We start from the raw sequence: 15,042 nt of genomic DNA, 5'->3' as shown, positions 1-15,042 counted from the left end.
TTGATTGATCAACAGTTGTTGAATTTTGATTGCACCTAGTTTGTTTATGCTTGAGAATCTTCTCTTCTGATATAAGATTCACTCAAACTAGATCGAAGTTTCGACGGGGATCTTTAGACTGTTTGTAGATCTAAAGACGTCTTGTGATAATCCAACGTTAACAGACTCCGTTCTGTGTGATTGATCACAAGAGATTCAAGTTGATTGTCTGCAGGTGTTGATTGAAGATTAAAGAAGATTTGAAGACAAGAAGACTTTTTTGGGTTCATAATCTTTGGTGTGCACAATACTTGTTTCGGATGGAAAGGGATCCAACTATAATCGGTTTATCTTTGTGATAGATTGGATTGATTAGTTGAGTAGATCGGTATCAATACACTTCTTTGTGATTAGTAGTATTGATTGCATAGTCTAAAACTTACTTCGGTAGTTGTTGAGAGATTGATCTAAGGACCCGACAAAGGAGTTTATTGGTTAAACGGAAGATCCTCTGTCAATCTAATATCACGTTGTTTGAAAAAAGTTGTTACCGAACATATTTGTTGTTCCTTTACTATTTAGATACGAACCAAAGGAATTGTTCCAAGTGCGTGACTTATTAACAAGTTGGAGGCGCAGGGATACTGAGGGAACTAGGTGAACTATAGGTTTAGTTGTTTGGTCTCAACTATACGAAGTTGGTTTGATTTTGTATAGCGGCTTAATTCTGAGAGTATTCAATTCTGGACTAGGTCCCGGAGTTTTTCTGCATTTGCGGTTTCCTCGTTAACAAAATCTTGTTGTGTCATTTACTTTTATTTTCCGCAGTTATAATTGTGTTTATTATAATTTAAAGTAAATCACACAAACGTTAATTACTATTTTGATTGATAGACAATCCTTAGAGTTTGGTTAAGTCCGAACCTATTATCAAGTAAACATACTTCGTTGTTGTATTGTCTCGATCTTGTATCCATAAACGATCGCACGAAGTGTGAACCGATTAGTTGTATTGTCTCGACTCAGTCCATAGAAAATCACTTTCGGAAAAGGACTTATAGGTGGAAAAGTTTTAGATTGAGGTATATTTGGGTACCCTCTTCTTTTCACTTTGGTTAATCACTTTGGATGTTACAATGTGCCTTCCGATGCTTCTCCGGTGAGCAATAGTGTCTACATTAATTCTTCTCAAGATGTTGAGAATTTGGATCTTAACTCTGCACAAGGGCCTAATCTTATTGGTGATTCTACTAGTTCTCAGCTTGCTGGTGGTTCTGATTCCACCACTCAGGTAAGTTCTTCTACTTCCTCTCCCTTAATCTTCTCTAATAATGTGCCAAATATTGCTTCCTTCTTCCCTGTCAATATGCTATGTTGGAATATTATAGGTTTAGGTAAGAAATCTGCTAATAAAGAGCTTAAACTCTTATGCAAAAATATAAACCCTGACATAGTTTTCCTGTCGGAGACTAAAATGAAGAAAGATTTTGCTGCTAGAAGACTGAAAAATATGGGATTTACGTGCACTTTTAATGTGTCGTGTATTGGTAGAAGTAGTGGTTTAGTCTTATCCTGGAAGAAAGAGATTAATATTAACATAGTATCTTTTAGTATGAGGGGCATCTATGTCACAACCAATGATATCATTCATTCTAAAACTTGTCACGTGCATTTTATTTATGGAGAACCTAACTGCAGTCTTAAAAATTCTTTTTGGGATAGCCTATGTCAAATGTAGCATAGTGATTCTTGTGAACCTGTTTTCTTTGTTGGAGATTTCAATGTTTTGCTAGGAGCTGGTGATAAAAATGGGGGTCTTGAGGTTGATGAATCTGATTTTCTTAATCGTATAACTTCTTGTGACAAATTTGATTTACATGATCCTGGTTTTCTGGTCCCAGATTTACCTGGTCTAATATGCAACAGGGCCCTGATCTTATTCTTGAAAGATTGGATATATGTTTTTTAAACCATTCTGCTGAAATTCTATTTCCTAAGTTATGTGTTAATAATCTTCCTAGAGACTCTTTTGATCATTGCCTCATGCATATAGGATTCAATTTTGAAGATATTTGTATGCATAGACCTTTTCATTTTAAGGCTATGGGGATAGAGGATCCTACTTGTAGAGATATCATTACTAATTCTTGGTCTGTTAATGTTGGGGGCTCTCCTGCTTACAAACTCAAAGATAAACTTTTAAACACAAAAAAAAGGTTGCGTGATTGGAATGAATCCTCTTTTGGTAATATTCTGACTAATATCTCTACTAATAGAGAGGAATTAGTGAGTACCCAAACTTCCAACCCAACTGATTCTAATTTTTTATTTAGACTTAGAGCCATATTGGAGTATCTATATAATTTAGAGGAATTCTATTGGAAGGATAAATCCAGGGAAGTGTGGCTTATGGAGGGAGATAGAAACTCCCCTTATTTCCATCGAGTTACTCCTTTTAGACGGAAAAGACATGCTATTAGCTGGATTAAAGATTCCTCTGGTACTATTCCAACTAATAGAAATAGTATTGGAAATTCTTTTATTGACTATTTTAAGAATCTTTACTCTACCCACCATCAACAATTTCAGGATGAAATCCTTTTTGATCTACCTGTGAAATTTTCTGAATCTGATATTTCCAATCTGAACTCTCCTCTTACTTACTGTTGAGGAAATTAAGAATGTTGTTTTTCAAATGGGATGAAAAAAGCTCATGGACCTGATGGTTTCACAGGTCTTTTTTACCCGCAGCACTGGGATATAGTAGGTGATGTTGTGGTTGATATGACCCAGACTTGCTTCAGAACTGGGCATATAGCTAAAGTTTTTAATCATACCAACATATATAGCCCTGATTCCCAAAGTCCCTCTTGCTGAACTCGTCTCTCAGTATAGACTTATAAGGCTTTGTAATTGTATCTACAAAATTCTTTCTAAAACTTTAGCTAATAGACGAATACCTTTTATGGATAAAATTATCTCCCAAAATCAAATTTCCTTTGTCCCTAAGAGGAGTATTTCTGATAATATTCTTCTGGAAAATGAGGATATATATGTTGTTAATCATAATGACAAAATTGAAGGCACTGCTGCCATCAAACTTGATATGTCCAAAGCTTATGATAAATTGGAATGGACTTTTCTTGAAAAAGTTTTAAAAAAATGGGTCTTTATGACCATTGGGTCAAACTCATAAATCAATGTGTTTCCTTTGTTTCCTACTCTATTCTCCTTAATGGTAGCCCTACTGGTCTTATCAAACCTGAGAGAGGATTAACACAAGGAGATCCCTTATCCCCCTACCTTTATATTATTTGCTCTGAGGCTTTGTCCTCCTATATTGACGTTCTGTCTAGGAAAGGTCTGGTTGAAGGCATAAAAGTGTGTAAAGATGCCCCTGCCATGACACACCTTTTATTTGCTGATGATTCCTTACTCTTTTCTAAAGCTACTATCAAAGATTTTCAGACTATTAAAGAGTACCTTCAAAAGTACTGTTTGACTTCTAGCCAAGAAATCAATTTTGATTAGTCTGGTATTCTGTTTAGTACGAAAGTTCCTGAACATCTAAAGCAACAACTTTCTGATATTTTGGATATTAGGAACATAGATTTAGGAGAAAATATTTGGGGTACACCAACTGTGTTTGAATCCTCCAAAATCCAAACCCATATGGGTATTCTCCAAGCTATTGATGCCGGGATTTCTACCTGGCTTCATAAGCTTCATTCTCAAGCTGCTAGAACTACTTTGATCAAACATATTGGTCAGGCTATCCCTCTCTACCAAATGAGAGCTTTTCTTATTCTTAAGTATTTGTGCAGAAAGATGGACTCCCACCTTTGTAAATTCTGGTGGGGAGAAACTCTTAATCCCAAAGACTGGAAATTACACCTATTCTATGCTCTCCCAAATCTGAAGGTGGATTGGGCTTCAGAAAAACTGAACTAAATAACCTAGCTATGTTAGCTAGGAATGCTTTGAGGATTATAGAAAATCTTAACTGTCTGTTGGCCTTTGTCCTTAAAGCTAAATATTTTCCTAAGACTGATTTCTTAAATGTTAAATTCCCTGCTAATTGTTCCTGGACTTGGAAGTGTCTTCATGCTATTAAGGAATTAATCAAACCTTTTATTTCTTGGATTGTGGGGGATGGTCAATTTATTGACCCCTGGTGTCTGCTACACCCAACCTCTTGTCCCCCCTGATCCAAATGTTAAAGTTTCTTATTTTATTAATTCTACTTCTAGATCTTGGGATGTTAATAGATTAAAAACCCACTTTGATAATACTTCTGTTGAGAAGATTATCTCTATTCCCTTAAGCCAGATTTGCACTCCTGATAGGAGAGCTTGGGATCTTTCAAATAATGGCAAATTTACTTCAAAATCTGCTTACTTGGGACTTCGGGGGTCAAGGCCCTCCCTTTGTAGTGCTCTCTGGAAGCGCATTTGGAAAATTAGAGTGCCATATAGAATTCAAATTTTCACCTAGAAGGCCACCAGGAATGCTTTGCCTGCTAGAACTGTTTTAAATACTAGAATGTCTATGCATTCTGTTGACTGTACTAGATGTAATGATCCCCGTGAGTCTATTTTACATGCTTTGGTCCTCTGTCCCTTTGCTAGTCGTGTTTGGTTCATTTCTTCTTTTTCTGTTAACACTCAGGATTTCACGAATAAATCCTTTATTCAGTGGATGATGTTTTGGCTTGTTGACCCTATTTCTAAACTTCATGATGAAGATCAGTGTCTTTTTATTGCTATCCTTTGGTCTCTCTGGAGAAGTAGAAAATAATTTGATTTTCCAAAATGTTAAAGAAAACCATTTCACTGTCCTGATTAGAGCTAGAGCTATGCTTCTTACTAGGAAATCTACACATCCCGTCTCCCATAATTTGCAGATTGGTTATTGTGACAACTGGATGCCCCCACCTACTGGTTGGATAAAGTGTAATACAGATGGTGCTTATGATGAAGTTTCTGGGGATAATGGTGCAGGCTATGTGATGAGAGACTTCTCTGTTACTGCCTCCTTTTGTATTGTCATGGTTTTTGAAGTAAAGAAGAAGCTGAAGCCAGAGCTACTTGGACAGTCTTGAAGAAAGTTGTGCAACAAAACCTCACTCATATCATTATTGTGAGTGATGCTAAAGATCTCATCGATCAATTTTCTGCGGGCTTGCTTAATGTTGACTCTAGAACGGATGTTATTTTCAAGGATATTCAGTTTTTCTCTTCTAGCTTAGTTGCTTGTCTATTTACTTTTCAACTGCGTGTCTGTAATTCTATAGCCCATGAACTTATTCAATGGGCTAAGATGAACAATTCTACTATGTACTAGTTTGTTCCTCCAATTTGGCTCTTGCCAATTGCTGAAGGGGACCATTAGCCTTTTTCTGAAGGCCGTTGTCTATGAAAATGAAAGAAAAGAAAGTTGTAGATGTTTTCTCATCCAGGGTCACTAGGTCAAAAATAGAAAAGAAAAAAAAAATCTGAAATCGACCAATAAAAAACTCTCTTCAGTTCATGGAGAGCAATGTATCTAGTCTCATATGTAAACTAGAAATTCAAGCTTGTGTGCAATCCAACAAGTGTTCAAGTCCTACGGTCATCTTGATACAGTAATTTATACCCAACCTTCAGTTTTATCATAACCTAGATAAATGATTAGGCTGCCATGATTGCTTCGATCCTAGATGTCGTTATATTGTTGATACAAACCTAAAACTACGTTCAACTTTTCGAGTTCAATGAAATTGATTACATTACTCGATCATGAAACTAAACGTTCACAGCAAGTAAGAAGGGTTTTTTTTTGAAACAAGGTTAAAACTGAGAAACTCAAACTAAACTTTAAAAGAAAACACTCAACACAAGTCAGAATTCCTGAGATTTCGGTGCAGCATATCTAATTGTTGACCACTAAGAAAGCCAAATACAGAGAAGTTCCCATCTCAAAATGGTGTCACAGATTTCAGTAAGAAAAATGCAGGACATTAAAATTTGGAGATATTCAAAATCCTCAACTATACTAGTTTCATAATTTAAGTCCTAGCTTCCAACTTTATAGCAGAAAGACAAGACTTCTCACCATAAAACTTCTCTGGTCAAAAGAATAACAACCAGTCTCCAACGCTTCTTGGAGACACCAACAGTACCCTTCGACCTGTAGTCTTGGTGTGCTGTCCAAGGACCATGAAGGTTCCTGTAAAACAGCCAAAAGAGGTAAGAACATCAATCAAAGGGCTGAATGTACATACAAACAGCTAAGACGGATTGAGAAGTCTTAATGTATTTAGATGTAGTACACTCTTATGACATGTTTTTGCAGAAATTTTCAGAGAAAAACGTTTCAAAAGAAAGTTAGATTTGTAGTTGCTGTCACTTGAAAATTTCTGCCATTTTACTTCGATGTTGCTATCAGATGCAGTTTAAAACCTGGTTCCGGGGGGGGGAAAAAGACAAAGAAGAGTGAGGTGCATTTTAAGACATACCCTAAGCGAAATCGATTAATCAAGGATCATAATCTTACGAAGTTTATGTTCCTACGGAAAGAATCGGAGCTGGACTGGCGAGATTTAGTGATGCTTGCTTATAGTGAAGCTTCCAGCATAAACAGAGTTGCGATTCTACAGTTAAGTACAAATTCTGCCATGATAGCAGATATTATACTACAACTCTGGCGTTGGCGAATCTATGTGTAGTGTACATGTGTGCCGTATAGTCATGATGCTCAGACTGGATGGTTTCCACAGTCGAGGTTCGAATACACAAGACTCTGCAAGTCAATATTGCGGAAAATAATCTTGCTGAACACTAAAAATACGAAGGAACAAGAATCAATATTACAAAAAATAATCTTGCAGAAAAGAAGATGTCAAGGGGAACTTGGCTGATCAAGAAGCGGAAAAGAAGATCTTAAGGGGAACTTAGCTGATCAAGTTGAAAGAAGGTGACATGGTATTTGCCGTAAGAAATACCTCATGGACAAATCTAAACCTATATACTCAGGTTTGGCATAGTTGCCAACACTCATCAGTGATTGTTGCAGATGCTACATTCATAGACGGCCACTATATAAGGCACCCAAATAACGAAGATACTGTTAGGATGGTCGTATACAATGAGCATCCAGAGAGTATACTAGATTTTTCAGCAACTACAATGTAAATTGGCAGAACTCTTCATCTTCAGCAACAATAAATTACACAAGGCAGGTAGGCTATCAAGTATAAGAAACTAAAATGAAACAGCAAATAGGGCTCCGCCTTCAATGAACAAGTACTGAACAAGCTGACATTTCCATGAACCTTGCTGCGATTAACTATAGAGCTTACAGATCAAACAGATGAATGATAGATGTGAAAAGATGTCATGTCACACTATAAGCTATATCACTACATTATTCAGCCATCAAACTAAAAGGAACATAGAGACAGTGAAAACAGGTACAATAAAAAAACTTCTGAAATAACCGAAAATAAGCTTCCTTTTCAATCAACAGAAAGCAAAGTATCCTCTCTATTAGTTTATACCGTCGGAGATGCAAATTATTTATTCGACCTTATATCGCCTCAGTACTGCACATTCAATCCAACAGGTTTTTCAAGTTCTAGTATGATCTTGGCAAGGAAATTTTAACCTCCAAATTGAAACAACTATTCAAAAGAGAGAATGACAAAACTGAACGTGGGATATTAACGAAATAACTTGGGACCCTAATCATTACCTATATATATGATTAGGCTGCCATGATCATTAGATGCTAGATGCCATTATATTGTTAAGCCTTAACACTAAAGGAGATATATTCTAGCTTTGTACAAACCCTAGAGTACAATAAATGTCGTCACATTACTCAGTCATCAACAAACTAAAGGTGCACAGGAGGACGACAACCTTCTAAGTAAAAGGTTTAAACTGACTAAGTGAGACTGAACTTTAAAAAAAAAAATCCTGCGATTTCGGGACAGCACACATATCTAACTGTTGAGCAATAAAGAAACAAATGCAAAGAAATTCCCGTTCAGATTTCAGAAAGAAAAACGAAGGACATTAAAATTCTGAGAGATTCAAAATCCTAAACTATACTAATATCATGATTTGAGTCCTAAAGACAAACTTCTAACCTTAACTCAAAAGAATAACAATCAGACTTCGATGTTTCTTGGAGACACCAACAGTCTTACCTCTGCGACCTGTAGTCTTGGTATGCTGTCCACGAACTCTGAGACCCCAATAATGCCTCATACCATGATGGTTCCTGTAAAACAGCCAAAAGAGGTAAAGAAATCAATGGACGTTCAGTATTTGAGTTCTTTCAGTATGACATGAATTTGCTAACTCACTTTTCAAACCCAACCTCAACTCAACAAGGAAAAATAACATAAGGTTCCAAGCTAACAAGACTTGTTTATCACATGCTACGCATAATGCAAATACAGTTAAAACTGACAAACCCAAAACAAATAAAATAAAACTGAGATTTTGGGACAGCATATCTAACTGTTGACGATTAAGAAAGCCAAATACAAAGAAAACCCCACACCAAAATGCTGTTTCAGCTTTCAGTAAGAAAAATGCAGGACATTAAAATTCCAAGATATTCAAAATCCTAAACTGTACTAGTATCATAATTTAAGTTCTTCTAGGTTCCAATCCAATCCAATAGCCATTATATTGTTGAGCTTGAAGACTAAAGGAGGTATATTCTGGCTTCGTAAAAACCCTAAAACCATGTTCAGCTATTCAAATACAATGAAATGTCGTTAAATTACTCAGTCATCAATAAACTAAAGGTGCACAGGAGGGCGACGATCTCCAAAATAAAAGGTTTAAACTGACTAACTGAAACTTAACTAAAAAAGAAAACAAATTTCCTGGATTTCAGGACAGCATGCATTATCTAACCGAAATGTTCTCAGATTTCTGTAAGAGAAAGGAAAGACAAACTTCTTACCTTATGAAATTCTCAGATGAAAAGAATAACAACCAGTCTTCAATGCTTCTGGGACACACCAACAGTCACTGCGACCTGTAGTCTTGGTATGCTGTTCACGATGTGGATACAGAAATAATGCTTTGCAGTATTTTATGCAATAAGGATGGAAATGCGATAAGGGAATTAAAATGTAGAGAAATATCTGGGTATAGCTTGGGAATTAAAAGCTAGTACTATTTAAGTCAAACTTTGTTCTGATATGCGAATTAAAAGCTAGTACTATTAACTCTTTAATTTTCAGTCAGGATTTCCTGCAAGGAAAAAAATGGAAATATGCAATCATATCTTCTGATATACAATGATGTAGAGAAATATCAGCTACATCGTAAGTTCCTTCAGAGAGAGAAATAACTCTCCAGGCCGAGATTGCCAATCAGAAGTTTTCTTGGTCAAACTTTGAGAAACTCCTTGATCAAATTAGGCTCAGATTCAGGAGCATCAGAGGCTTCTTTGCTTTGAGAATATTCTTTTTCTTTGAGAAAATACTTGATCAAATTAAGCTGACACTCGCAATCTTGAGTTTTCATGGCTATGAACTTTGAGAAAATCATTATTGATCAAATTAAGGTGAGATTCACTAGCATCTGTAGCTTCTTTGCTTAGAGCTTTAAGAAACTCCTTTACCACATTAAGCATCGAAATTACCTTGAATATTTTGGCACAAGAACAACGAACTTGAGCTCTCCAAGACTGTTTTTTTGGCATATTGGTGATCAGCTTCCAAATCAATTCTGCTAATAACGGCATTTGGGCTATCAAGTCTTCCCCCAGAGGACTCTCATACTCCCCATTCTTTTTGGAAACCAGTGACTTCAACATCACGGCGAACACCGCGAGTGCTTGGGTTTGCCTGAACTCCGATTTTGCACCAACACATTTCTCTAAGATGAATTTGAAGAGTTTATGCCCAAGCCACGTTTGCCTTTGGAAAACCTCTTTTACGAAATCAGGTTTCAATCCAGACTTTTTCGAATCCAAATACTCCACGAACACATGCTGGAATAATTCAACAACCTTTTCCAGTTCAGACTTGGAATAATTTCCCGCATGAATGATTTTCAAAAGCCAAAATGTTGCCTGTTGAGCAAGAGATGTAACCATTTTGTGTCTGGCTAAAGAAGCCTCTTGCTTTTTATTTGACACATCCACAGAAGAATTCTTTTTCTTGAATGGTTTCGCTGCCAGCCTCAAACTTCCACTCAATAAAGATTCCAAAATAGAAAACTGAATATTTTCACCTTTTGGATATTCCTTAGACTTTAAGATTTTCTTTTGCAGAATTCCCCATATCCTCTGATCAAACTGATTGTTACCATGGCTAGAATGTGGGCTCACAAATGCCCGAGCTAAGTATGAGTAAACTGTCACAACCTGGGGATTACCTGAGCGGCAAGAAAACAACAAAAGTATTATGATCGCGGCTAAAATATTTAAAATAAATAATATTTTGCGACAAGAAGAATCTAAACCTATTATGTGTTCGTGATGGACCATAGAAGCAAACCTACTAGAATTCTACCTGCTTATATAAGTAAGAACAATAACACTTGCCATTAGATGAAATTACTTGCCTGGATTTTCATGCAGGTAAATTTCAAGCAATGAGAGGACACGAAGTTTGAATGACACAAGCTGGGACTTAGCAGTTTCACCGCCAGCGAGCTGATTCTTCTTCTCCTTAAAAATCTTAACAAGATACGAATCCATCCGAAACATTGCATCATCATCGATCCCGCTATCAGAATCATCGGAGTTATCAGCTAATTCTTTACTAGCAGCTGCCTTAATTCGGGCCACTACTTCAGAGTCATCAGCAGAGTCATCACTGTCAACAGTCTCTTCTACCTCATCTTCATCTTCACCATCATCCTCTGCTTCTTCAATATTGAAGAAATCTTCCTCCTCATCATCATCCTCGTCGTCAGAGTCTGCTGCCTGATGCCTGACAGGTTTGAGATCTTTCCTGATTACCTGTAACATCAGGAGAAGACCAGCTTCTGTAATGTCACTGCAACAGTGCTTGAAAACCTGTACACAACAAACCCAAAATGATTACATTAAGTGGAGAAAGTTACATAGTTTAACCTGTATTCATTCTTTTGGACCAGTACATAGTTTTTAAATTTATTCAACCATATCATTAAACCTACCTGCTCAACAGCCAAACGTAAAGGAGGAGATGATTGAGGTAATAAAGACAGAAGAGCATCTACTAGAACATCAAACACTTCTGGTTCTGGAGTCTCACTATCATCCATAACATCGTCTTCCTCTCCCGACTCAAGAAAATCAGGAGAAGGGTATGATTTCTGGCAACAGATAACGAGTTGAAAGGCCGCTTCAAAGAACTCCTCAGGTCGTAGAAGTATGTGGAGCAACAACTGTATGAGCAAGTAACGCAGAGCACGAAGTTTATCTGCATCTTTTCTGGGACCGGTATTTTTTTCCTGCATTGCACAGGACACAAAACTCAGAAAAGAAAATCTATTTTCCTAGATATAACGGCATTGTATTTTCTAAGAATCTAAGACATAGCAAGGCCTCCTGACAACAGAAATCAGAAATAAATTACCTCTTGAGAAAGGCGAGTTTCCATTTCCTGCAACTTCTTGAATGCTTTGCCATCCTCTTCATTTAAGGGCCTAAAGATTGAAATAGAAGGGATGTTGCATAGTGTACTGAGGAACCGCATGAAGTATAAACCCAAGTCATTTGGCTCAGAGACACTCGACAGAGAGGGTGAGTCTACTTCTTTCTGAGAGGATGAGGCTTCTCCCTTCTGAGTGTTTGCTAGTAACAACTGCAGCTGCTCTATACACAGCCGGCGCAAAGCAATCGATGTAGCAACCTTTGGCCATTTAAACTTCTCCTGCAACTCAAATGATGTCACTTCGCAACCAAGAGATGCAGAAAACAAACCCTGAATGGCTAGAAATTTGAGTATCTCTTTCCGCACCCGAAACTTTGCATCCGTATCTAGTGTCAGGTCCTTGATAACCCTAGGAAGAGAATCTATAACCCAATTTTTCAAAGAATCTTGGTCCCTCATTTGGGCAGAATCTCTATCCTCTATTGAGCCCATGTCGGAATTGTCATCTGTTGTCTGGCTCTGGTCCGAAGGTTCTTCTGAGGCTGCCCCTTCATCCACAAACATGCTAACCAAGTTTTGGACAAACACCATGCAACCAGATTCTGATTTGAACTCTCCAACCAAATCTTTGACTGTTCTAGTTCTGGTTATGCAATCAAATCTTCCATTGCTGTGTTTCTGTAGGGCCACAATAACTGCAATTCGGCGATCATCATCATTCTTCACCCAATCAGCTATCTCCTTCAAAAAACATTGTGCACTCTTATATAGCCAGGCACTTTGGGTTGAGAGGATATCCATCAAACAGTGCACTAGCTTATGAGAGAAGACAATTTGGATACACGATGCAGGTAACCTTGGTAAGAGAAGTAGCACAATACTGAAAGCTAAGTTTTTTCGATCATGGGAAGATAGAAGCAGAGATCCTTCTACAACAATCTCGTAAAAACATCGAAGGTTCTTCGCAACCTCTTCCTCTGATGAACTAGACTTGCGACTCCTTTTATGCTTTTTGCTGGGACTTGAACTGGAAGTTACATCTTCCGGTTGTGTTAATGTATCTGGGAGGAGAACATTTATTAAAACAGGCCACAGACTGTGAATTTGAGGCTGACAAAAGGTTGATTCCTACAAAATTTACAAAATAAGGTCAAGACTGACGAACTCTATTAATCTTCTCCCTGGCACCTAAACGACCCACTATGCTTATACATTGTATACAAGCTTTTGGAATACCTTAAAGCATGAGACAAGAGAGTTCAGATGGTCAGCGGTAAACATCTTGTTTGGGCTAAATGGTTGTGGCAGAAGTCCACCGAATACATCAATGTCCGAAGAAATCTTTTCTCTTAGCTTCAAGGCTAGAAGTAATGCTTCAGGATTTCCAACCTCCATTGCATCTTTAAACCACTCCATCATGCCTGGCGCTTCAACAACATGACTAGACAATGCTACAACAGGCAACTGCAAGACCAAAAGAAGTATTAGTGCATTTTATACGAACAAACTAATCGGCACTGCAAACAAACATAATTGTGCTGCCAGAACCCATGGAACAGGACTGGAGTTAAATTTGTAATCCATGACAAAAAGAAAAGAAAAAAAAAAGAGCTTAGTGCTGCCCCAACTTCAAACAAAATGCACAAGTGAGTGTCTAATCAGCTAGGTTAAAAGGGGACATAACAGGAATCCTGGGAACAATTAGGAGTCCAACAGTAGTACTTACTTTCCCTTCATTAAAAAGACCCTCTAAAACATTGTTTTTTTTTATAGGATAGAACATAAAGAGTTGGATACATGAAATTCTAATAGAAAGCAAGAAGAGGCAGCCAGATGAAATCTATTTTCATGGACAAATGCTGAAAACAGAAACGTGTACTTTTCAGCTAAATCCAAAATCACGGAGACGGCTGGTTCTCTCAAGTACCGTTTCTTAGAAGCAAGAGCGATAACCAAGCCGGTAAATTCTTTAACATAAGGTGTATCGTTATTAGAGATCCATTCTTCAGTTACACGTCCTGATCTTGCAACAGCACCATAAGAAAAGAGTCGACCCAATAGGCAGTCCTTTGCTTCCTAAAAATCCATAGATAAAAAATCTCAAAAATCTTTCTCACGTGTAAGACAATACCAACCTGATCAAATCATTGTTCAAGACAGAAACTCATGCCGTCAAATTACCTGTCCCTCATTGATGAATTAACTACTAGTATATCCGTTATTAACTTCATCAAGGCATCCAATTTGATATCTGGAATTGTTTTAAGAACAACAGTCAACCCCGACGCAAAGCCTTGTCTAGCACACTTCATACACAACACATAACAGCAAACACGCCACAAGTCAGTACCAACAAACAAGTACCAGTATCCTATTATCTGCTGCAATTCATTAACTAAAAGTTGTTGTTATCACGTATAGTGCAATTGTATTTCCTTAGCATGCCAATTAACTAAATTTAGCACAGTAAAAATCATTCATTCATTTAGGCATTAAAAGACCTTGCTGAACAGCCTGAAACTATTTTGCATACCTCTCTAGATGAAGAAACTCCATGAATAAGACGACGAATAGCATATCTCAAAGAAGAAGCACAATTATCCAACCCATGTTTCTTTTCAGCTTGTAATTGATCATCAGCCCCTTTCTTCTCAACTAAATTATACTCCTTTTGAACATCTCTCAACTCTTTAACTAATGTTTCAGTTGCTGCTTCTCTAATCGATGAATCAACAGATGCTAAATCATTAAAAACACTTATATGAAACACCGGTTTCGAACTCGATGATGAGGCATCAGTGTTTGCCTGAACTTTGGGAACTTTGACCTTTTTTTCTTCAGTTTTGTGTCTCTCTTTATCCATTTGTTTTCTTTTCTTTCTTCTTTCCATGGGTTTAACAGATACAGGATGATAGGATCCTGGTGAATCGGCGTCCCAACACAGGAGCTGCTGGTGATGGTTCGGCAACATCTTCTTCTTTTGATTTTTTTGGGGGTTTTGGAGTAATAGTTTTGGGTTCATCGCCAGAATCATCATCATCTGAAGTGAGAATTAGATCTTCTGCTTCTTCTATTATTATTTCATCATCAGAACTTCTCTTTTTACCACCCATTTTAAGCTCAGAATTCTTCTAATCTGAAACCAGCCGAAGAAGTTAGGGTTTAAGAGTTGGAGTTATGTGAAGTTTATCAGGGTAGTTTGAAAGAATTTCGGATATGGATATAGAAAATGTAATATCCGTATCCAAATGTATCCATTTGCCAAACAGATGGGCATGGCTTGGGGAAAAATGCTGCCTGATTCTGTCATTAAGCTTACAGATCTGCAGAATCTTCCAGCGCTCGGTCAGCTACCATGTCTTACCCAACTACCAACTCATAACTCAAGAATCAATCCCTAAATCTGTCATTTAAAAAATGCGGATAAAGAGTCGAGGTAATTTTATACAGCAATTTTTATAATTTTACAG

General features: G+C 37.3%; 1 pseudogene; it reads right to left on the bottom strand.

The window, feature by feature from the left end:
- Positions 1 to 5,833: 5,833 nt before the first annotated feature.
- LOC113283292 lies at positions 5,834 to 14,751 on the bottom strand (annotated as a pseudogene).
- Positions 14,752 to 15,042: the final 291 nt, after the last annotated feature.

This window comes from Papaver somniferum, chromosome 1 (genome assembly GCF_003573695.1).
Source record: "Papaver somniferum cultivar HN1 chromosome 1, ASM357369v1, whole genome shotgun sequence".
Classification (NCBI taxonomy): Eukaryota; Viridiplantae; Streptophyta; class Magnoliopsida; order Ranunculales; family Papaveraceae; genus Papaver; species Papaver somniferum.
This window is presented reverse-complemented; position numbering and strand designations above follow the sequence as displayed.